Source organism: Cetorhinus maximus, chromosome 14 (genome assembly GCF_964194155.1).
Source record: "Cetorhinus maximus chromosome 14, sCetMax3.hap1.1, whole genome shotgun sequence".
Classification (NCBI taxonomy): domain Eukaryota; kingdom Metazoa; phylum Chordata; class Chondrichthyes; order Lamniformes; family Cetorhinidae; genus Cetorhinus; species Cetorhinus maximus.
This window is the reverse complement of record NC_135892.1, coordinates 87,445,320-87,468,737: the sequence shown is the minus strand read 5'-3', so window position 1 is coordinate 87,468,737 and position 23,418 is coordinate 87,445,320. Positions and strand designations below refer to the sequence as shown.

At 44.1% G+C, this 23,418-nt stretch overlaps 1 long non-coding RNA gene across 1 annotated transcript in view; it reads right to left on the bottom strand.

Annotated features, from left to right (window-relative positions):
* Positions 1–4,267: 4,267 nt before the first annotated feature.
* LOC144689797 (uncharacterized) overlaps positions 4,268–23,418 on the bottom strand; it is a 322,504-nt gene continuing 303,353 nt past the window's right edge. Inside the window, exon 3 of the long non-coding RNA XR_013578712.1 lies at positions 4,268–4,388. This is a non-coding gene — a long non-coding RNA (uncharacterized LOC144689797). The remainder of the gene's footprint in view (positions 4,389–23,418) is intronic.

Here is a 23,418-nt window from a genome sequence, read left to right as displayed (position 1 = left end):
GGCGTGAATTAAAAATAGAACTGAGCCCTGAACTTGTTTTCACTTGTGAAGTTTTTGAAATCTATCCCTGTGTGCTTTGGATAACGATTTGAGAAAATCCGTGACGGGTTCTCTGGCAACTAAAACGAAATTTAAATGAGACCCAAGCGCTAACTGCAGAAACCAACAAACACCACAATTGGAAGTTTTGCACTTTCTTTGAGGTCTAGACATTGATATATATTTTATACACACAGATATATGCATACATTTACATTCTATAAATAGCTAAAATCTCAGTAAATCTTATTAAAATACAGACACAAAAGCTATTTTAGATGCAAGGTATTACAAGATGCTTTCAAAACTTCTAAGGTATAAACCTTTATTTGGGGCGAGCTCGCTGCTCTTATGTTCTTGCTACGTAAACCACGACCGCAGTAGATTCCTGTTTTCTCATGTTGCAGTAATAGCAATTAACATTTACTTTTACTATTATGAATGCGACTGAAAACAAGAGCTATTAGCCTTGCTAAGCGATTGTTTCTTTTTCATGTAAAGTTAGTGCGTTCACTCCAACCTTTTTTTTAAACACTTGGCAGCAATGTGTTTCGCTCGGCGCTGCCTGGTGATAATTGAATCTTTTTAAACTGTTGCTTTTGTGCGAAGAACACAATCTTTCCACAGCGCATTTCTATTTCTCCAGGATTTTCTATTGAAACCCTCCCTGAGTAGCAAAACAGTTCACAAGTGAAGCGATTTTCCAGTAAATGATTAAAATGCTACATTGTGGGGTTTTTTTTTAAAAAAGCTTGTGCCTTCCTTATGTGGGCTGAATTGTTTTACAATTTGGTGTAATTACCAACGAGTTGCAGCTCACTAAAAGTGTTTGGATAATTTCTAAATCAAACCAGTCAAGCACATTTTGACAGCTCGAAGCGATAATAGCTGGAGTTTAGATAGCTGCATTAGTTCAAATGTTTGTTCCACTGCGATTGTCAGCTACTGATGTTGGAAAAGGTTGCAGTTGTTCCATATGTGCGGATGGGGACACTATCCATGATCAAATGCGATTTAGAAACCTATACAAACACGTTTTCAATGGGTTCAGGTTTAAACGGCCAGCAGTTTTATTTTTTACATTGAATACACTGCACCTCACCGAGGGAAAGTGGGTGAAAGGGGAGGGGGGGGAGTGAAAAAACGACATAGGAAAATGACTGTATCTTCTGTTTGCACGAATGCCGAAAGATTTTGTTGATTGAGAGAGAGGGAGAGAGAGGGAGAGGGAGAGGGAGGTAAATGCGGAAGCGGAAAGTTGCTGGAGCTGCTTTTGCAGGAAGGAAGATGGGGCTCCGCGGAGAGGCCGCGAGCATGCGCACTCCCGGCGTGTTACTTTCAAAGAGTGAGCTGAGCTCAGCTGCCAGAACAAATCGTGTCAGGCAAGGAGAGATAACATGCACTTATTAGTGAAATCTCCTTGAAATAATGGTTTGTAGCTTTAAAGTGGCAGCGCTGGCAATATATGTCTTTTACACACAAAAAAAAAATTCAATAGGAATTTTAGGATGCTTTTTTTTTTAAAAAAAGAGAAATTGGCATTTTGATAGATGGAAACTACTGATTTGGGAATTGTTTTGTTCTTGGGTAGTGGATTGAGACGCAAATCTATGAAAATCTGAATTTAAGCTTTCTGACTCACTAAATCCTTCTGCCCCGGAAAGATATGGCCTATCACAAGCAAAAAGCCAAGGCAGCTTACCTCTAGTTCGCCATCCCCGATTATTATCGATGGGTCTTCTTCAGACCTCCATTAGTTTATTATCCATGACAAGCCTAGCTGTTGATTAAGATGAAATTAATCTAAAGCCGGTGAGCATTTATTCATCAATGCTCAAGCCTTCGGCGTGAGATACAAGTCAAACAGATGGCATGGGCTGTATTTGACTTTGATATTCCACTCGGGTGCTAATACGCCAAATGCACCAAATCACACAAGAAGCACACTGAGGATTTTACAACTGCTATCTATCTGTATCCAAGTACATAGTTTGGGCCATGAAATCGTTAAATATGATATGCCATTAAAAGGATGTTTCATAAAGATTGCAACGTGGACATTTTCTATGTGGATGAGAGTGCGCTTTACTCTGGGTCTCTTTGCATCGTCTCCAGTTCTGGTTCACACCAAGTAACACACAGAAGCACACAGACCAACATAGGAACATAATTAATGTCAAGCAGATATACGCACCCACATTATTTCGCTGTTCAGAAACTAATGGCCTTCATGATCACATCAATTAATGGGAGATTCATTTATTTACTGAAATGAATTCAGCTGGAATTCAGGCAGGCTCTTAAAGAAACAAAATAGTTGAGTTATGGACGTGGCCTATTCGGATCTTGCACTAATTTGGCGGTTTAGCAGAGCAGAAGTTTTTTTTTTATTATTCGTGTGTATTCATGCAGTTCTTTTGCCAGTACCGTGCTGCACTCGGACAGACTTCGGGGGGGAAAAAAACGGTCAGAGACACTCCAACCTAGCAGAACGGAGAGAATCCTAAAGGTAGGATATAGTCAAACAACCTTGCTATTAAACACCTCTTTTTCCCCACCCTAGTGTAATATTTACATGATAATCGGTGCTTTTTTATTTTATGAATAATAATTAATAAAAGAATGTCACAATGGGACTGTACATTGATTCGATTGTTTTGTTTACATTGGCATATGTGTGTGGCGAGAGCAGTAAGGGAAGTCAGACCACTCAGCTATTGAAAGGCGAGGATTACGAGGGACCAGGAAAGTCGCGCATCTATCTGGGTGCCTCGGCAGAAATCAACATAGTCTGGGTTTTTTTTTAAATTGAAATGTGGGTTCATCACATTAAGGAATTCAGGTATGGAAAATTGAATCTCCCTTAGTGACCAAGGAATTAATTTACCAGTGAGTTTTTATTAGTTTCATTTTAAAAATAGATTACCATGTGTTATTAGCACAAAATGTTTAATATAGCTTTACATACAACACAATAATCGGTGGTATTTGTCCATCTTATCTACTATTTGCATTACATCGCGGTGACTTTGGGCTTTCAGTTATTTAATTTAAAAATCCGTGGGACGCTGATGCTGTATTATAATATAATAAAATTTCACGAATAAATCAGGGCTCCGCAACTTTCCCCATATCAGCTTTTGAATAAAATGAAAATATTATTTAATAGGATGTGAAATAGTGTCATCAAATTAACTTTAGCTTGTTCAAAGAGATGTCACTTCCCCATTTGCAGATGTAACCCACGTCCTGCTCGCGCCTAGGCCGCTGTATACTTTTACTTGGGTAATGTTGCAATCTTATCCCGTTCTTTCCAGGGGGCTGATCTATTCCTCAATGGATATTCATATGTATTTACACATTTCAAATGCTTTAGAAAAGTGTTACATTTCTTGAACGACATGGTTCTTTGAGTGAAAACACAGGACATCCAAAAACTTAAGGAATCTCGTACTTTTCTTCCGTGCACACCAGCCTTTGCACTTGTTCTGTGAAAATCGCAGAAATATCGATTCAACCTGTCTTGAAGAAACATCTAGAATATTTGCAAAGTTTGCGTCGATTCAATGTAAGTAATTAGTGTAACAAAGCGTGGTAATAAATTCGAGCATTGGACGTCAGAAGCCTATCAGTAGATATCTTTCACTGACTGCACTATACGATGTATTCGGTTCTTGTTTCGCTCTTATGTTCACTGTTCCCTGATAAAAAAACATTCTTTAAGACTATTTGGATTTAAAACTGTAATTCTATTAAATAGTAATTGAAGGATCACGAAAGACTATGATACAGGATCAACTGCCACATAAGCCGCCCATTTGAACTTTGATTTGTTGTCATACGCACATGGGATCATGGCCTTTCCGGGATGATTGTGAGTTCAAGACACGCAAAGGCTGCAACAACAGATTAATTAATTTATCTTCATTTAAAAGAAGAACATTGACAGAATATTCGTTATGTTTCCAGACATTCTCAGAACGTTTTTAAACTTGCCATTCTTTTTGCGGATTAGATGGAATTAAACAAGTCTTTGTAGATTGTAGCTCAAACTGTGGGATTCATATTTCTGTAACTTCTCTTGTTCCTCAAAGGCAGGCCGTTTTTCTTTTAATTCATTTCGCTTGTGTGTAATTGAAGATTAGTTTGTGAATACTGGACCATTTCCAAGTGGTGGCTATAAATGTTATTGTCAGATCCGTATTTACCGTTATAACCGATATATCATCATCATTACATTGAGGTTCTCAGCAGGGTGATATAATGATTAGTACATTCGTTCATCATTAATTGCCAAGTTTCCTGATTGTTTTGATTAGCTGCTTGTAGCTTTGGCTCCTGGTAGTAATCTTAGGCGAATCACACACACATTAGCTATCGGCCGTTGCAGTAAAATAATTAGAAGAAACGTGTGCCATTTATCCATTTTTAATTTCAGTTTCATAAATAATAATTAACTCGAAGATATCAAATTAAACTGAAGGAGCATACAATTATATAGGACTTCTACCAACGTTGTCTGTAAAAAATTAAAATGTGAATGGATCTGGGTTTTCGAATGTAATACATTCTTTGATTGTTGAAATTTCCCATATGATTTTAGTTAGGTAGCGAGGCGTGGGTGAGGACCTCTTGTGACCTTAACATATAGACAACAGTGTGTTCCATAATTTTAGCCTAGGTCTACACATTACCAGCTGAACAGTACTTTATAAGTATTTACAAAATCTGATGCAATTTATTGCTAAGTAATAAAACTTGAATATTTTCTTTGATATGCAGTCGGCATGTCTGCATAAATATATGTTCAGACTATTTTCTATAGGCCCGATTACAAATTGTGAACGGTTTGCCTAGATTAGTTTTAACTACGTGCTGACAATTGTCCAACATGTAACAACAAGGCGCGTCTGGTCTGACCGTAAGTTACCTTAAAATAATAATGAAATAATTCTAGTTCTGTTACGCGCTTCACTTTACTGGAAGAACAAGTTCACATCAGTTAGATAGTTAATTCAGCTTTCAAATGGGAACACGAAGCTGCCTGTTCGGTGACGGCCAAGTCCATATTGCAGAAGTCATGTTAGATAATGCATAATACATCAACAAATTGAAGTGTTAAACATTACAGCACATTTCAGCACTTACGCTGCCAGTGCATTGGGTTCAGGGCTCTAATAGTTCCATTTTATGTAGTCGTGTTTTGAAATAGTACCTATTTAGGCAGGTCTAAGGCACACATTAGCTGTATGTCACTTCGATAGCGACTAGAATGTGTAAATAGAAACATGCATTACTGGATAATAACGTGGACAGATAGGTACATATTATGTCATACATATATGTCCTTAGCGTTATTGAAATGGTACATATTTTGGCAAGTCACTTGTGATTGCCAATAATGTGCGCGTCTATTAAATGTTTGGATGTTTCTGTATGCAGGTATGTACAATTTATGTGCTCTCGCTGTCTGTTAAGTGTATGGACAACCTCGTCAATTTGCCTTCTTAGCTCCACAAGTTTACCCCCCTACTTGTCACTCATTTAACTAGTTATTTACATCTAGCAAAGTCTCTGCACAGGCTCCAAATGTGTGTCCTATAACGAACAAGTGATTTCGTTATCTCCACTGTCCTAATTCGAATTCATTTGCCCTATCTGTTTAACTGCTCTTGCGCCTCAACACCAAACTTCTTTCCATGTTAGTTGCCTGTGTGTGGCTGGGGATGCAGAAGGATGTGCGAAGACTCACAGTTCCTGAACTTTCTGTCCTGTGGGTAAAGGCGGCTGGGCTGGGCCGGGCCGGGCCACTCATTATTTGCATTTATACAGTTGATTTGGCAAAACAATTGGGAAGTTTCAACGTGCGAATTTCTAACCATTGCACCTATTTCTTCTCCGATTTCCTGTTATTTACAAACTAAATACTGATGTCTCATTCACTGCTGTAAGATCAGCTGCCCAGATTTGCCTGCAGGTGTAAGCGAGCATGTGTATGAGGTGTGAGTGTGAATGTGCGTGGGCTGTGTGTATGTGTATAAATGTACATATTACACACACATATATATAATATACATGCGTGTGTTCGAGTTGTAACACCACATATTTGTTTCTGGGTTTATCAGAGTGCGCTGAACGGACCAGTATGGGTTCTTTATTTGTCTTTATCTGAGGAAAACGTTGCAAAGGCTGTGGGAAAAGAACAGGTGAGGGGAACTACTTGGATTGCTCTTTCAAAGAGCTGGCATAGATACGGTGGGCCGAATGGCCGTCTTTAATGCAGCGTGAACTTATAATTCTATGACTTATGTTTAAATACTGCACTATCTGGCTGCATGGATGTCTCGTATATTCTAGACAATCCGACCACCGCATGTCCCCACCCGATTAATCACTTAACTGGAAGGCCTGCCTCTGACCTCACTTGTTTGGGAGAGTGATCCTGCTGTATTTGTGTATCGTGTGCACCAGCTCATTTATTTAGAAGCATGTGCCCACTTACTGGGCAAATGTCAGTTGTGTGCAGCACTGATTTTTTGTTAGGGTGTTTATGCAAAATGTACACTACTAATGCTTCCGCCAGCAAGGCACGTATGTTTTGTGAATATAGTGCTTGATCTCTATTTTGTGCGTTATGTTATATGCCTGAGAGAGAGATGTATTTCAGTATATGTTGTCTGCCTGTTCCTTGCGAGTCCCATTCCTTTTCGGCCAGCATCGTTTAGAAGTTCCCTTCAGCTCTTTCTCCCGCCCCCCACACATGTTCTATTAAACTCCGAGAGTGCTCTGACTCACCCCAAATCAGGGGGTCAGTGATCACATCATCGAGGTCAGGAAGACTTTTGGGGTGGGCCGTTCTCCGCCTTGACCCGAAACAGCAGCTTGAGCAGCTTCGGAAATCAGCAGAAAGCACCACCCGCCCCGGAGTCCACGGCTCCGGTGGGCAATGTCCAACCGCCCAATATCCCCCCCTGTTCGCACATTTGTCATGTCACTAAGCAGCAACATTTGCCTTTTATTATCTCCCAGTTTGATGACCTACATTTTTGACGCGGCTGCCATAGGTCCGGTTAGAAGATATCCTGGTGTCCGTCTGCCGCCAATCTTTGTCATGTAATGGGCTCAGTCGTTGAACCGACCACGGATGCAGCCGCCGTGAGCCTGTGGGCCTCTTTACATCTCACTGACTCAAACTAGTTGTTAACTGAGAGGTTGTGAGGGAGATCTGTGTTACTGTCAGTGAGCTGATTAGAACTGTGAGAAACCTGCAGCTCAGTTCACATCTTGGTGTCATTATGCATCTTAACAAGTTTGGCGTTATTGCAAAGTAGTTTTGACTTTGCATCGGAACTAAACTTGCAGAGTGTAAATCAAGCCAAAGGCGCAACCTGACGGCGAAGCCAGAGAATTTCCTCCAGAGAATTTCGCTTCGCTTTGTCTGGTCAGGCCTGACTCTAGATTCATAGAAACCCAGAGAAGTTACAACGAGGAAACGGCCATTCGCCGCAATCGGTCAGCGTCAACATTTGCCCTCCACGCATGCACTCATCTGCCCTGTTCCCATATCTCCCTATCAACTATTCCTCCATCCACCCATCCATTCTAATCGTGAATGCTGATATAGATTTTGCCTCAACCACTAATCCTGGAAGTGAATTCCATGGTCCCACATGGCTGCAGTTACACTCTAATTTTATTGGTGTTGTGAAGTTTCACTAATGTCAAGCTCATGACAATAAACTAGGTTTTAACTGTGAAAGCATGTGACACATCCATGTAGTGATAAGCTTGTGTGAATTAGCACAGTGTACTTGTGACCATTATATGTATAGGTCAATATGATCAGCAAGTATAAGGTAAGAATAACTACAAACGTGTTAACATCAATGTAGCTGTGAGTGTTATGTTAGCAGAATATATGTTAGTAAACTCAATATATTGGCGTGCAAACAAGTTCAGTGTTGTAGTAATTGGGTGCAAATTTATGTGTAATTTAGAGTAAATTAGTTTAGTAGAAATATATATGAACTAACTCAGTTAGCTATGAATGTGTAGAAAATAAATCAGTAGTGGAATTTGAGTGAATGGTATCAGATTAATTGAGTGCGTGAATGCGTTTAGTGCAACTGAGTGACTGTCAATGAGTTCAGTGTAAATGCATGTTTGGCAGCTCAGTGTAACTGAGTTTGAGTGAGCTCAGTGTAACTATGTCAGTGAGCTCAGAGCAACTGAGTGTGTGAGTGAGTGAGTTCAGTGTCACTATGAGTGTGTGAGTGAGCTCAGTGTAACTGTGAGTGTGTGAGCTCAGTGTAACAGTGAGTGTGCATGAGTGAGCTCAGTGTAACAATGAGTGTGAGTGGGTGAGCTTAGTGTAACTGAGTGTGAGCGACTGAGCTCAGCGTAACTATGAGTGTGAGTGAGTGAGATCATTGTAACTAAGAGTGTGTGCAGGTAACCTCAGTGTAACTGCGAATCTGAGTGTGAGTGAGTGAGCTGAGTGTAACTAATGATGAATGTGAATGAGCTCAGTGCATCTGTGTGTGTTTGAGCTCAGTGTAATTGTGTAACTGTGAGAGCGAATGGGCTCAGTGTAACTGTGAGTGTGTGAATGAGCTCAGTATAACTGTAAGTGTGAGTCAGTGTGCACAGTGTAAATGTGTGTGTGAGCTCAGTGTAACTATTAGTGGAATCAATGTAAGTGCGAGTGAGGGTAAGTGAGCTCAGTGTCACTGTGAGTGAGAGTGAGCTGAGTGTAACTGTGAGTGAGAGGGAGTGAGCTCAGTGTCACTGTGAGTGAGAGGGAGTGAGCTCAGTGTCACTGTGAGTGTGAGTGAGCTGAGTGTAACTGTGAGTGTGTAAGTTCAGTGTAATTAAGTGTGAGTGAGTTCAATGTAATTGTTAGTGTGAGTGTGCTCAGTGTAACTGTGAGCATGACTGAGCTCAGAGTAACTGTGAATATGAGTGAGTCAGCACAGTGTAATTGTGAATATGAGTGAGTGAGCGCAGTGTGACAAGGAAAGTGATCTCAGTGTACTGTCAATTTGGGTGTGTGAGCACAGTGTAACTGAGTGTGTGAGTGAGCTGTGTGACAGTGAGTGAGAATAACCTCGGTGTAACTGTCAGTTGACAGAGTGAGCTCAGTGTCACTGTGAGTCAAGTGATTGAGTTCAGTGTAGCTCTGAGTATGAGTGAGTGAGCTCAGACTAACTGTGAGTGAGAGTGAGCTCAGAATAACTGTGAGTATGAGTGAGTGAGCTCAGTGTGACAGTGAGTGAGAATAACCTCAGTGTAACTGTCAGTTGACAGAGTGAGCTCAGTGTAACTGTGAGTTTGGGTGTCTGAACTCAGTGTAACTGTGAGGTGACTGAGTAAGCTCAGTGTAACTGCGTGATGGAGTGATCTCGTTGTAACAGTGAATGTGAGTGAGCCCAGTGTAACTGAGTGAGTGAGCTTAGTGTAATGGTGGGTGAGTGAGTTAGCTCAGTGTAACTGTGAGTGTGTGAGCGCAGCATAACTGTGACTGTGAGTGAGCTCAGTGTAACTGAGTGTGAGAGTAATCTCATTGTAACAGTGAGTGTGAGCGAGTGAGCCCAGTGTAATGGAGTGAGTGAGTGAGCTCATTGTCACTGTGAGTGTGAGTAAGCTCAGTATCGCTGTGAGTGTGAGTGAGTGATCTCATTGTAACAATGAGTATGAATGAGTGAGCACCCCGTGAAACAGTGAGTGAGTGAGTTCAGTGTCAATGTGTGAGTGAGTGAGCTCAGTGTCACTGTGAGTGTGATTGAGTGAGGTCAGTGTCACTGTGAGTGTGATTGAGTGAGCTCAGTGTCGCTGTGAGTGTGATTGAGTGAGGTCAGTGCCACTGTGAGTGTGATTGAGTGAGGTCAGTGCCACTGTGAGTGTGAGTGAGTGAGGTCAGTGCCACTGTGAGTGTGAGTGAGTGAGGTCAGTGCCACTGTGAGTGTGATTGAGTGAGGTCAGTGCCACTGTGAGTGTGATTGAGTGAGGTCAGTGCCACTGTGAGTGTGATTGAGTGAGGTCAATGTCACTGTGAGTGTGAGTGAGTTAGCTCAGTGTAACTGAATGTGAGTGTGTGAGCACAGAATAACTGTAACTGTGAGTGAGTGAGTTCAGTGTAACTGTGAGTGTGAGTGAGGTCAGTGCAAATGTGAGTGTGAATGAGTGAGCTCAGTGTAACTGTGCTTTGAATGTGTAACCTCAGTGTAACGGTGAGTGTGAGTATTGTACCTGTGAGTGAGTAAGCTCAGTATAACTGTGAGTGTGAGTGAGTGAGCTCAGTGTAACTGTGCTTTGAATGTGTAACCTCAGTGTAACGGTGAGTGAGAGTATTGTACCTGTGAGTGAGTAAGCTCAGTATAACTGTGAGTGTGAGTGAGTGAGCTCAGTGTAACTGTGCTTTGAATGTGTAACCTCAGTGTAATGGTGAGTGTTAGTATTGTACCTGTGAGTGAGTAAGCTCAGTATAACTGTGAGTGTGAGTGAGTGAGCTCAGTGTAACTGTACACGGGGAGGCCGTGGCATAGTGGTATTGTCACTGAACTGGTATTCCAGAGACCCAGGGTAATGCTCTGGGAACCCGGGTTTGAAACCCACCACGGGTGATGAAATTTGAATTCAATAAAAAATCTGGAATTAAAAGTCTGATGATCACCATGAAACCATTGTTGATTGTTGTATAAACCCATCTGGGAATCTGCTATCCTACACGTGACTCTAGACCCACAACAATGTAGTTGACTCTTAACTGCCCTCTGAACAAGGGCAATAAATGCTGGCCTAGCCAGCAATGCCCATGAATGAATTTTTAAAAATACAAATTAGTAGCAGGTGTAGGCCACTCCACTATTCAATAAGATCATGGCTGATCTGACCGTAACCTCAACCCTACATTCCTGTCTACCACCAATAATGAAGAATCTATCTAGCTCTGCCTTAAAAATATCCAAAGACTCTGTTTCCACCACCTTTAAAGGTAGAGTTCCAAAAACTCACAACCTCAGAGAGAAAAAAAATTCTCCTCGTCTCTGTCTTAAATGAGCGACCCCTTATTTTTAAACAGTGACCCCCTAGTTCTAGGTTCTCTCACAAGTGGAAGCGTCCTCTCCACATCCACCCTGTCACGACCCCTCAGGACCTTAAAGGTTTCAATTAAGTCGCCTCTTACTCTTCTAAATTCCAGTGGATACAAGCCTAACCTGTCCAACCTTTTCTCATAAAACAACCCACCCATTCCTGGTATTAGTCCAGTAAACTTTCTCTGAACTGCTTCTAACACATTTACATCTTTCTTTAAATAAGGAGACCAGTACTGTACACAATCCTCCAGATGTGGTCTCACCAGTGCCCTGTACAACTGAAGCATAACCTCCCTACTTTTGTAATCAATTCCCCTCCCAATGAATGATCACATTCTATTAGCTTTCCTAATTACCTTCTATACCTGCATACTAACCTTTTGTGATTTATGCACTAAGACATCCAGATCGCTCTGAATCGCAGAGCTTCTCAATCTCTCACCATTTAGATAATAAGCTTCTTTTTTATTCTTCCTGCCAAAATTAACGATTTCACATTTGCCCACATTATACTCCATTAGCCAGATCTTTTGCCCACTCGCTGAACCTATCTATGTCACTTTGTAGCCTCCTTACGTCCTCTTCACAATTTACTTTCCTACCTATCTTTGTGATGCCAGCAAATTTAGCAACCATACCTTCATCCAAGTCATTTATATAAATTGTAAAAAGTTGAAGCCCCAGAACTGATCCCTGTGGCACAACACTCATCACATCCTGCCAAACAGAAAAAGACCCATTTATGCCAACTCTCTGCTTCCTGTTAGCTAGCCAATCTTCTATCCATGCCAATATGTTATCCCCTACTAACCTTTCATGTGGCACTTTATCAAGTGCCTTCTGGAAATCTAAGTTATACTAAGTACAATGCACACACCAGTTCCCCTTTTTCCACAACACGCGACTCCTTCAAAAAACTCCAATAAATTGTTTAAACATGATTTCCCTTTTACAAAAGCATGTTGACTCTGCCTGATTGCCTTGAATTTTTCTAAGTGCCCTGCTATAACATCTTTCATAATAGCTTCTAACATTTTCTGCATGACAGATGTTAGGCAAACTGGCCTGTAGTTTCCTGCTTTCTGTCTCCTTCCCTTTTTGAATAAAGGAGTTATATTTGCTATTTTCCAATCTAATGGTACCTTCCCCGAATCTAGGGAATTTTGGAAAATTAAAACCAATGCATCAACTATCTCACTAGTCACTTCTTTCAAGGACCTTAGGATGAAGTCCATCCGGACCTGGGGGTTTGTCAGTCCGCAGCCCCAACAATTTGCTCAATATCACTTCCCTGGTGATTGTAATTTTCCTGAGTTCCTCCCTCACTTCCATTTCCTGATTTACAGCTATTTCCAGGATGTTACTTATGTCTTCTATAGTGAAGATCAAAGCAAAATGCCTGTTTAATTCCTTCCGCCATCTCCCTACTTTCCATTTTCAATTCCCCAGATGCACTCTTTACAGGACCAATGCTTAACTTTTCTTATTTAAATATCTATAAAAACTCCTACTATCCGTCTTTATATCACGAGCTAGCTTTCTCTCCTTAGTAATAATTTTGTCATTCTTTGCTGTTCTTTATATTCTTTCCAATCTTCTGACCTGCCACCCGTCTTGGTGTAATTATATGCTTTTTTTAAGTTTGATACTGCCTTTAACTTTTTTAGTTAACTGTGAGTGACTGAGCTCAGTGTAGCTGAGTGTGAGTGAGCCCAGAGTAACTATGAATGTGAGTGAGTGAGCTCAGTGTAACTCTGAGTGTGAGTGTGCAAAGTCAGTGTAATTGTGAGTGTGAGGATGCTCAGTGTAAATGTGAGTGTGTGAGTGAGCACAGTGTTAATGTGTGTGTGAGTGAATGAGCTTAGTGTAACTGTAAATGTGAGTGAGGGAGCTCAGTGTAACTGTCAGTGTGAGTGAGCTCGGTATAACTGTGAGGGTGTAAGGGTGTGAGAAAAATTTACCTGTGAGTGTGAGTGATTGAACTCAGTGTAATTGTGAGTGTGAATGAGTGAGTCACTGTAACTGTGAGTGCGAGTGATTGAACTCAGTGTAATTGTGAGTGTGAGTGAGTGAGTCACTGTAACTGTGAGCGTGTGAGTACAGTGTAACTGTGCATAGAATCATCCCAGATTTGTACTAAGTGCAGTAGTGGGTGGGGAAATGATGTTTTACCCTCTGGCTGCAATGGTGGCTTTTAACTCCGTATCATCCCAAACCCGCCGCATTAATTATGCACCCCTGGGAGACATGCCGTTTCAATGGTGGGTGTGCTCTCTGTGCAGGTGGCCATCACCTCGCTGCTTCATCACACTGGGTGCCAAATTTAAAGTGCACCCACAGGCACACCTCTCAGTGCTTCTAGCCCACGACAGCTGCACAGAAGACAGGATTGTCCTGAAAGGCAAAAAGACTGCTACCACCCCCCCGCACCCCCGTTTAGTGACGTGTCCCTCAAGCACCTTTTGGATGCCATGGCAGCCCAACGTGATGTCCTCTACCCCCGCTCTGGCCGCAGGATGGGCAGCTGCATCACCAATCCGACATGGGAGGCAGTGGCAACAGTGGTAAGTGACAATGCTCTGCAAAAGCAGACAGCCACCCAGTGCCGCTACAGGATGAATGGTCTCATCCATTCCACCAGGGTAACTCACTCTTCTCATCACTCTCACCTCACACACTCACAAACCCATCACACATCCACAGGGATCTCACACCTCAAGGGACAACACCACTAACTCTCACACACACCCTCACATCTCCATCAGGCTCATATCCTCTCGAGCTCATGTCCTCATCCTGTCCATGGCTCCGCTCACCACACAAACATTCCAGGCAGTGCCAGGTGTCCTACTCACACTCCCTCCATCTGTTTTCATGCAAGAGAAGCTGGCTTACAACAGCAGGGAGAGGACCCAGACCGGGGGTGGACTGGCCCACATTAGGCCACTCATTCACTTTTAGGAGTGTGTTATCGCAGTGAATGGTGAGGGCATGGACACTGCCTGTGGTGATGGTGAGGTCAGTGGTGAACCCCCACATGAGGATCCTGCACTACATCAACCCTCTCTCAATGCAAATGTGAGTGCTCTCTCTCCTGTTTTTGACTCTGCTGCCATGCACTAATTATCTCTACTCTGGTTCACAGGGAGCTCTGCCAAGTGACTGACACCCTCAGCCAGCCAGTCCCACAGCTCCATCCAGGTCCTCACCTCCAGCCAAGAGGAGACCTCCTCCATTGAAGAGCTGGAAATAAGCAGCCTGGGAGACCCGTCACAGCGCTTACCCACACTCTCCACCAGCGCAGAGACAAACACCTTGGGGAGACCTAAATCTAGAGCAGGTTCGGGTTCACAATCTGGTGGTCACCGCACAGACACGTGTCCGCAGCAGGAGGAGGGAGGTGCACCCTCACCGCTACCGCTATCATCGAACACTCACCCTCCCACCCTACTGCCTCACTCTGCCCTCAGTCATTCTCACCCTTCCCTCATCCCACATCCACCCTCAGTTCCCTCCCCAGGAGGCAACCATGTACTCATCAGAGCCCTCCCTTCCACGTTCACCTGACCATCCCCCTCTCTGGACCCCGTCCCACCTTGGAAACCCTTCCCCCCCAGAACCCCTTACCCCCCTGGAATCCCTTCCCCCCTTGGTACTCCTTCCCCCCATAACTCCTCCCCACCTAGAACTCCTTCCCCTCCACCCCTGGACATACCACCTTCCCCCTTCCTGACTACTTCACACACACTTCCTTCTTTTACCACCCTTCATCCTTCCCCTCTCCCGACTCCTTCCTCCAGCCTTACTTATTCCTCAAACCTTACTCCCTCCCCTCTCTGCACTCCCTCCTCCCCCTAGACTCCCTCTTCTCTCCACATTCCTTCCTCCCCCGGGCTCCCTTCCCTCTCCGCACTTCTTCCCCCCTCCGAACTCCTTCCCTTACACCTTCCAACCCTCTTACACCTACTTCCCCAGTTTCCGTCATCCCTCCTCCTCCCGTACTCCCTCCCTGCTCCCAACATCCCCCCGACACCTTCTTTCCCCCTCACTCCCAACCTCCCACCGACAGTTTATTTCCCCTGCCCAACCTCACTCCCCGCCACCTTTGATTCACCCCCCCACAACCTCGGGCCCCCCCCACACCTTCGGGAAATGCTGCCTGCCATCGATGGGCTGAGTGGACGATTGCAAACTGGTTTCACGATGTTGTTAAACATATTTCTGGCCTTCTCACCATATTGTCCGCTCATGCCACCAAACACGCCTGATGCCTGTGGGCATGGAAAATTATGCCCTGTGAGTGAGCGAGTGACCTCAGTGTAACTGTGAGTTTGAATGAGTTCAGTGTAACTGTGATTATGAGTGAGCCCAGTGTAACTGTGAGTGTGAGTGATTTCAGTGTAACTCAGTACGAGCGAGCTCAGTGTAACTCAGAGTCTGAGTGAGCTTGGTGTAACTGTGACTGTGTGTGAGTGAGCTCATTGTAACTGTGAGTGTGAGAAAGTTCAATGTCATTGTGAGTTTGAGTGAGCTCAGTGTAAATGTGAGTGTGTGAGTGAGCTGAGTATAACTGTGAATGTGTGAGTGAGCTCAATGTACCTGTGATGTAAGCAAGTGAGCTCATTGTATATGCGGATGTGAGTGAGTCAGTTCAATGTAACTGTGAGGGTGAGTGACTCAGTTGAGTCTAACCATGAGTGTGAGTGAGCAAAATGTAGCTGAGGGTGTGAGCATGTAAGCTCAGTGTAACTGTGAGTGCGAGTCAGTGAGTTCTGTGTAAGTGAGTGAGTGAGTGAGCTCATTGTAAACATGTGAGGGAGTAAGCTCAATGAAACTGAGTGTGTGTGGGTGATCTCAGTGTAAGTATAGGGTGAGCGAGCGAATTGAGTATAACTGAATGTGAGTGAGAAACATGTAACTTAGTGTGAGTGAGCTCAGTGTAACAGTGAGTCTGATTGAATTCAGTTTAATTGTAAGTGTGAGTGAGTGAGGTCAGTGTAACTGTGTGTGAGTGAGTGAATTCAGCTTAATTGTGAGTGTGAGTGAGTGAGGTTAGTGTAACTGTGAGTGTCAGTGACTGAGCTCATGTAGCTGAGTGTGAGTGAGTGAACTCAGTGTAAATTTGTGTGTGAGTGAGCTCAGTGTAATGATGAATGTGAATGAGCTTAGCGTATCTGTCTGTGTGAGTGAGCTCAATGTGACTGTGAGTGTGACAGAGTGAGGTCAGGGTAACTGTACGAGTGAGTGAGCTTAGTGTAACTGTGTGAGTGAGCTTAGTGTAACTGTGAGTGTATGTGAGAGAGCTCAATGTAACTGTGAGTGTGAGTGACTGAGAGTAGAGTAGTCTAACTGACTGTGAGTGAGTGAGCTCAAGGTAACAATGAATGTGAATGAGCTCAGTGTGTCTGCGTTTGAGTGAGCTCAAAGTAACTGCGACTATGAGAGAGTGAGCTCAGTGTAATTGCGAAAGTGAGTGAGTCAGCTCAGTGTAACTGCGACTGTGAGTGAGTGAGCACAGTGTATTGTGTGAGTAAGGTCAGTGTAACTGAGTGTGATTGAATGAGCTCAGTGTAACTGCGACTGTGAGTGAGTGAGCTGAGTGTAACTGCGACTGTGAGTGAGTGAACTCAGTGTAACTGTGACTGTGAGAAAGTGAGCACAGTGTAACTGCGACTGTGAGTGAGTGAGCACAATGTATTGTGTGAGTGAGCTCAGTGTAACTGAGTGTGATTGAGGAAACTCAGTGTAACTGCGACTGAGAGTGAGTGAGCTCAGTGTGACTGTGACTGTGAGAAAGTGAGCACAGTGTAACTGCGACTGTGAATGACTGACCACGGTGTATTGTGTGAGTGAGTGAGCTCAGTGTATTGTGTGAGTGAGTGAGCACAGTGTATTGTGTGAGTGAGTGAGCACAGTGTATTGTGTGAGTGAGTGAGCTCAGTGTATTGTGTGAGTGAGTGAGCACAGTGTATTGTGTGAGTGAGTGAGCACAGTGTATTGAGTGTGTGAGTGAGCACAGTGTATTGTGTGAGTGAGTGAGCTCAATTTATGGTGTGAGTGAGTGAGCACAGTGAATTGTGTGAGTGAGTGAGCTCAGTGCATTGTGTGAGTGAGTGAGCCCAGTGTATTGTGTGAGTGAGTGAGCTCAGTGTATTGTGTGAGTGAGTGAGCACAGTGTATTGTGTGAGTGAGTGAGCTCAGTGTATTGTGTGTGTGTGAGCACAGTGTATTGTGTGAGTGAGTGAGTTCAGTGTATTGTGTGAGTAAGTAAGCTCAGTGTATTGTGTGAGTGAGTGAGATCAGTGTATTGTGTGAGTGAGCTCAGTGTATTGTGTGTGAGTGAGCACAGTGAATTGTGTGAGCGAGTGAGCACAGTGTATGGTGTGAGTGAGTGAGCACAGTGTATTTTGTGAGTGAGTGAGCTCAGTGTATTGTGTGAGTGACTGAGCACAGTGTATTGTGTGAGTGAGTGAGCTCAGTGTATTGTGTGAGTGAGTGAGCACAATGTATTGTGTGAGTGAGTGAGCAAAGAGTATTGTGTGAGTGAGTGAGCACAGTTTATTCTGTGAGTGAGTGAGCTCAGTGTATTATGTGAGTGAGTGAGCTCAGTGTACTGTGTGAGTGAGTGAGCACAGTGCATTGTGTAAGTCAGCTCAGTGTATTGTGTGAGTGGGTGAGCTGAGTGTATTGTCTGAGTGAGTGAGCTCAGTGTATTGTGTGAGTGAGTGAGCTGAGTGTATTGTGTGAGTGAGTGAGCTCAGTGTATTGTGTGAGTGAGCTCAGCGTATTGTGTGAGTGAGTGAGCTCAGTGTATTGTGTGAGTGAGTGAGCTCAGTGTATTGTGTGAGTGAGTGAGAACAGTCTATTGTGTGAGTGAGATCAGTGTACTTTGTGAGTGAGTGAGCTCAGTGTATTGTGTGAGTGAGTGAGCTCAGTGTATTGTGTGAGTGAGCTCAGTGTATTGTGAGAGTGAGTGAGCTCAGTGTATTGTGTGAGTGAGTGAGCTCAGTGTATTGTGTGAGTGAGTGAGCACAGTGTATTGTGATTGTGAGTGAGCACAGTGTATTGTGTGAGTGAGTGAGCTCAGTGTATTGTGTGAGTGAGTGAGCTCAGTTTATTGTGTGAGTGAGATTAGTGTACTGTGTGAGAGTGCTCAGTGTATTCTGTGAGTGAGAGAGCACAGTGTATTGTGTGAGTGAGTGAGCACAGTGTGCTGTGTGAGTGACTGAGCACATTGTATCGTGTGAGTGAGTGAGCACAGTGTATTGTGTGAGTGAGTGAGCACTGTGTATTGTGTGAGCGAGTGAGCCCAGTGTATTGTGTGAGTGAGTGATAACAGTGTATTGTGTGAGTGAGTGAGCTCAGTGTATTGTGTGAGTGAGTGAGCTGAGTGTATTGTGTGAGTGAGTGAGCTCCGTGTATTGTGTGAGTGAGCTCAGTGTATTGTGTGAGTGAGTGAGCTCAGTGTATTGTGTGAGTGAGTGAGCTCAGTGTATTGTGTGAGTGAGTGAGCTCAGTGTATTGTGTGTCTGAGTGAGCTCAGTGTATTGTGTGAGTGAGTGAGCACAGTGTATTGTGTGAGTGAGTGAGCACAATGTATTGTGTGAGTGAGTGAGCACAGTGTATTGTTCGAGTGAGTGAGCACAGTGTATTGTGTGAGTGAGTGAGCACAGTGTATAGTGAGTGAGTGAGCACAGTGTATTGTGTGAGTGAGTGAGCACAGTGCATTGTGTGCGTGAGCTCAGTGTATTGTGAGTGAGTGAGCTGAATGTATTGTGTGAGTGAGTGAGCTCAGTGTATTGTGTGAGTGAGTGAGCTGAGTGTATTGTGTGAGTGAGTGAGCGCAGTGTATTGTGAGAGTGAGTGAGCACAATGTATTGTGTGAGTGAGTGAGCACAGTGTATTGTGTGAGTGAGTGAGCACAGTGTATTGTGCAAGTGAGTGAGCTCAGTGTATTGTGTGCGTGAGTGAGCTCAGTGTATTGTGTGAGTGAGTGATAACAGTGTATTCTGTGAGTGAGTGAGCCCAGTGTATTGTGTGAGTGAGTGAGCTCAGTGTATTGTGTGAGTAAGTGAGCACAGGGTATTGTGTGAGTGAGTGAGCACAGAGTATTGTGTGAGTGAGTGAGCACAGTGTACTGTGTGTGTGAGCTTAGTGTATTGTCTTTGTGAGCACAGTGTATTGTGTGTGTGACTGATCTCAGTGTATTGTGTGAGTGAGTGGGGTCAGTGTATTGTGTGTGTGAGTGGGCTCAGTGTATTGTGTGAGTGAGTGAGCTCAGTGTACTGTGCGAGCGAGTGAGCTCAGTGTATTGTGTGAGTGAGTGAGCTCAGACTATTGTGTGAGTGAGTGAGCTCAGTGTATTGTGTGAGTGAGTGAGCCCAGTGTATTGTGTGAGTTAGTGAGCACAGTGTATTGTGTCAGTGAGCTCAGTTCATTGTGTGTGAGTGAGCTCAGTGTATTGTGTGAGTGAGTGAGCTCAGTGTATTGTGTGAGTGAGTGAGCACAGTGTAATGTGTGAGTGAGTGAGCACAGTGTATTGAGTGAGTGAGTGAGCTCAATGTATTTTGTGAGTGAGTGAGATCTGTGTATTGTGTGTGTGAGTGAGCTCAGTGTATTCAGTGAGTTAGTGAGATCAGTGAATTGTGTGAGTGAGTGAACTCAGTGCATTGTGTGAGTGAGTGAGCTCAGTGTATTGTGTGTGTGAGTGATCTCAGTGTATTGTGTGACTGAGTGAGCAGAGTGCATTGTGTGTGTGAGCTCAGTGTAACTGAATGGATTTGAGTGAGCTCACTGTAACTGCGACTGTGAGTGAGTGAGCTCAGTGTAACTGCGACTTTGAGTGAGTCAGCTCAGTGTAACTGTGACTGTGAGGGAGTGAGCTCAGTGTATTGTGTGAGTGAGTGAGCACAGTGAATTGTGTGAGTGAGTGAGCACAGTGTATGGTGTGAGTGAGTGAGCACAGTGTATTTTGTGATTGAGTGAGCTCAGTGTATTGTGTGAGTGACTGAGCACAGTGTATTGTGTGAGTGAGTGAGCTCAGTGTATTGTGTGAGTGAGTGAGCACAATGTATTGTGTGAGTGAGTGAGCAAAGAGTATTGTGTGAGTGAGCACAGTTTATTGTGTGAGTGAGTGAGCTCAGTGTATTGTGTGAGTGAGTGAGCTCAGTGTACTGTGTGAGTGAGTGAGCACAATGCATTATGTAAGTCAGCTCAGTGTATTGTGTGAGTGGGTGAGCTGAGTGTATTGTCTGAGTGAGTGAGCTCAGTGTATTGTGTGAGTGAGTGAGCTGAGTGTATTGTGTAAGTGAGTGAGCTCAGTGTATTGTGTGAGTGAGCTCAGTGTATTGTGTGAGTGAGTGAGCTCAGTGTATTGTGTGAGTGAGTGAGCTCAGTGTATTGTGTGAGTGAGTGAGCTCAGGGTATTGTGTGAATGAGTGAGCACAGTCTATTGTGTGAGTGAGCTCAGTGTACTTTGTGAGTGAGTGAGCTCAGTGTATTGTGTGAGTGAGTGAGCTCAGTGTATTGTGTGAGTGAGCTCAGTGTATTGTGAGAGTGAGTGAGCTTAGTGTATTCTGTGATTGAGTGAGCTCAGTGTATTGTGTGAGTGAGTGAGCACAGTGTATTGAGTTTGTGAGTGAGCACAGTGTATTGTGTGAGTGAGTGAGCTCAGTGTATTGTGTGAGTGAGTGAGCTCAGTTTATTGTGTGAGTGAGATTAGTGTACTGTGTGAGAGTGCTCAGTGTATTCTGTGAGTGAGAGAGCACAGTGTATTGTGTGAGGGAGTGAGCACAGTGTGCTGTGTGAGTAACTGAGCACATTGTATCGTGTGAGTGAGCACAGTGTATTGTGTGAGTGACTGAGCAGTGTGTATTGTGTGAGCGAGTGAGCCCAGTGTATTGTGTGAGTGAGTGATAACAGTGTATTGTGTGACTGAGTGGGGTCAGTGTATTGTGTGTGTGAGTGGGCTCAGTGTATTGTGTGAGTGAGTGAGCTCAGTGTACTGTGCGAGTGAGTGAGCTCAGTGTATTGTGTGAGTGAGTGAGCTCAGACTATTGTGCGAGTGAGTGAGCTCAGTGTATTGTGTGAGTGAGTGAGCTCAGTGTATTGAGTGAGTGAGTGAGCTCAATGTATTTTGTGAGTGAGTGAGCTCTGTGTATTGTGTGTGTGAGTGAGCTCAGTGTATTCAGTGAGTTAGTGAGATCAGTGAATTGTGTGAGTGAGTGAGCTCAGTGCATTGTGTGAGTGAGTGAGCTCAGTGTATTGTGTGTGTGAGTGATCTCAGTGTATTGTGTGACTGAGTGAGCAGAGTGCATTGTGTGTGTGAGCTCAGTGTAACTGAATGGAATTGAGTGAGCTCACTGTAACTGCGACTGTGAGTGAGTGAGCTCAGTGTAACTGCGACTTTGAGTGAGTCAGCTCAGTGTAACTGTGACTGTGAGGGAGTGAGCTCAGTGTATTGTGTGAGTGAGTGAGCACAGTGAATTGTGTGAGTGAGTGAGCACAGTGTATGGTGTGAGTGAGTGAGCACAGTGTATTTTGTGAGTGAGTGAGCACAGTGTATTGTGTGAGTGAGTGAGCACAGTGTATAGTGAGTGAGTGAGCACAGTGTATTGTGTGAGTGAGTGAGCACAGTGCATTGTGTGCGTGAGCTCAGTGTATTGTGAGTGAGTGAGCTGAGTGTATTGTGTGAGTGAGTGAGCTCAGTGTATTGTGTGAGTGAGTGAGCTGAGTGTATTGTGTGAGTGAGTGAGCGCAGTGTATGGTGAGAGTGAGTGAGCACAATGTATTGTGTGAGTGAGTGAGCACAGTGTATTGTGTGAGTGAGTGAGCACAGTGTATTGTGCGAGTGAGTGAGCTCAGTGTATTGTGTGCGTGAGTGAGCTCAGTGTATTGTGTGAGTGAGTGATAACAGTGTATTCTGTGAGTGAGTGAGCCCAGTGTATTGTGTGAGTGAGTGAGCTCAGTGTATTGTGCGAGTAAGTGAGCACAGGGTATTGTGTGAGTGAGTGAGCACAGAGTATTGTGTGAGTGAGTGAGCACAGTGTACTGTGTGTGTGAGCTTAGTGTATTGTCTTTGTGAGCACAGTGTATTGTGTGAGTGACTGATCTCAGTGTATTGTGTGAGTGAGTGGGGTCAGTGTATTGTGTGTGTGAGTGGGCTCAGTGTATTGTGTGAGTGAGTGAGCTCAGTGTACTGTGCGAGTGAGTGAGCTCAGTGTATTGTGTGAGTGAGTGAGCTCAGACTATTGTGTGAGTGAGTGAGCTCAGTGTATTGTGTGAGTGAGTCAGCCCAGTGTATTGTGTGAGTTAGTGAGCACAGTGTATTGTGTCAGTGAGCTTAGTTCATTGTGTGTGAGTGAGCTCAGTGTATTGTGTGAGTGAGTGAGCTCAGTGTATTGTGTGAGTGAGTGAGCACAGTGTAATGTGTGAGTGAGTGAGCACAGTGTATTGAGTGAGTGAGTGAGCTCAATGTATTTTGTGAGTGAGTGAGCTCTGTGTATTGTGTGTGTGAGTGAGCACAGTGTATTGTGTGAGTGAGTGAGCTCAGTGTATTGTGTGAGTGAGTGAGCACAATGTATTGTGTGAGTGAGTGAGCAAAGAGTATTGTGTGAGTGAGTGAGCACAGTTTATTGTGTGAGTGAGTGAGCTCAGTGTATTGTGTGAGTGAGTGAGCTCAGTGTACTGTGTGAGTGAGTGAGCACACTGCATTATGTAAGTCAGCTCAGTGTATTGTGTGAGTGGGTGAGCTGAGTGTATTGTCTGAGTGAGTGAGCTCAGTGTATTGTGTGAGTGAGTGAGCTGAGTGTATTGTGTGAATGAGTGAGCTCAGTGTATTGTGTGAGTGAGCTCAGTGTATTGTGTGAGTGAGTGAGCTCAGTGTATTCAGTGAGTTAGTGAGATCAGTGAATTGTGTGAGTGAGTGAGCTCAGTGCATTGTGTGAGTGAGTGAGCTCAGTGTATTGTGTGTGTGCGTGATCTCAGTGTATTGTGTGACTGAGTGAGCAGAGTGCATTGTGTGTGTGAGCTCAGTGTAACTGAATGGAATTGAGTGAGCTCACTGTAACTGCGACTGTGAGTGAGTGAGCTCAGTGTAACTGCGACTTTGAGTGAGTCAGCTCAGTGTAACTGTGACTGTGAGGGAGTGAGCTCAGTGTATTGTGTGAGTGAGTGAGCACAGTGAATTGTGTGAGTGAGTGAGCACAGTGTATGGTGTGAGTGAGTGAGCACAGTGTATTTTGTGAGTGAGTGAGCTAAGTGTATTGTGTGAGTGACTAAGCAC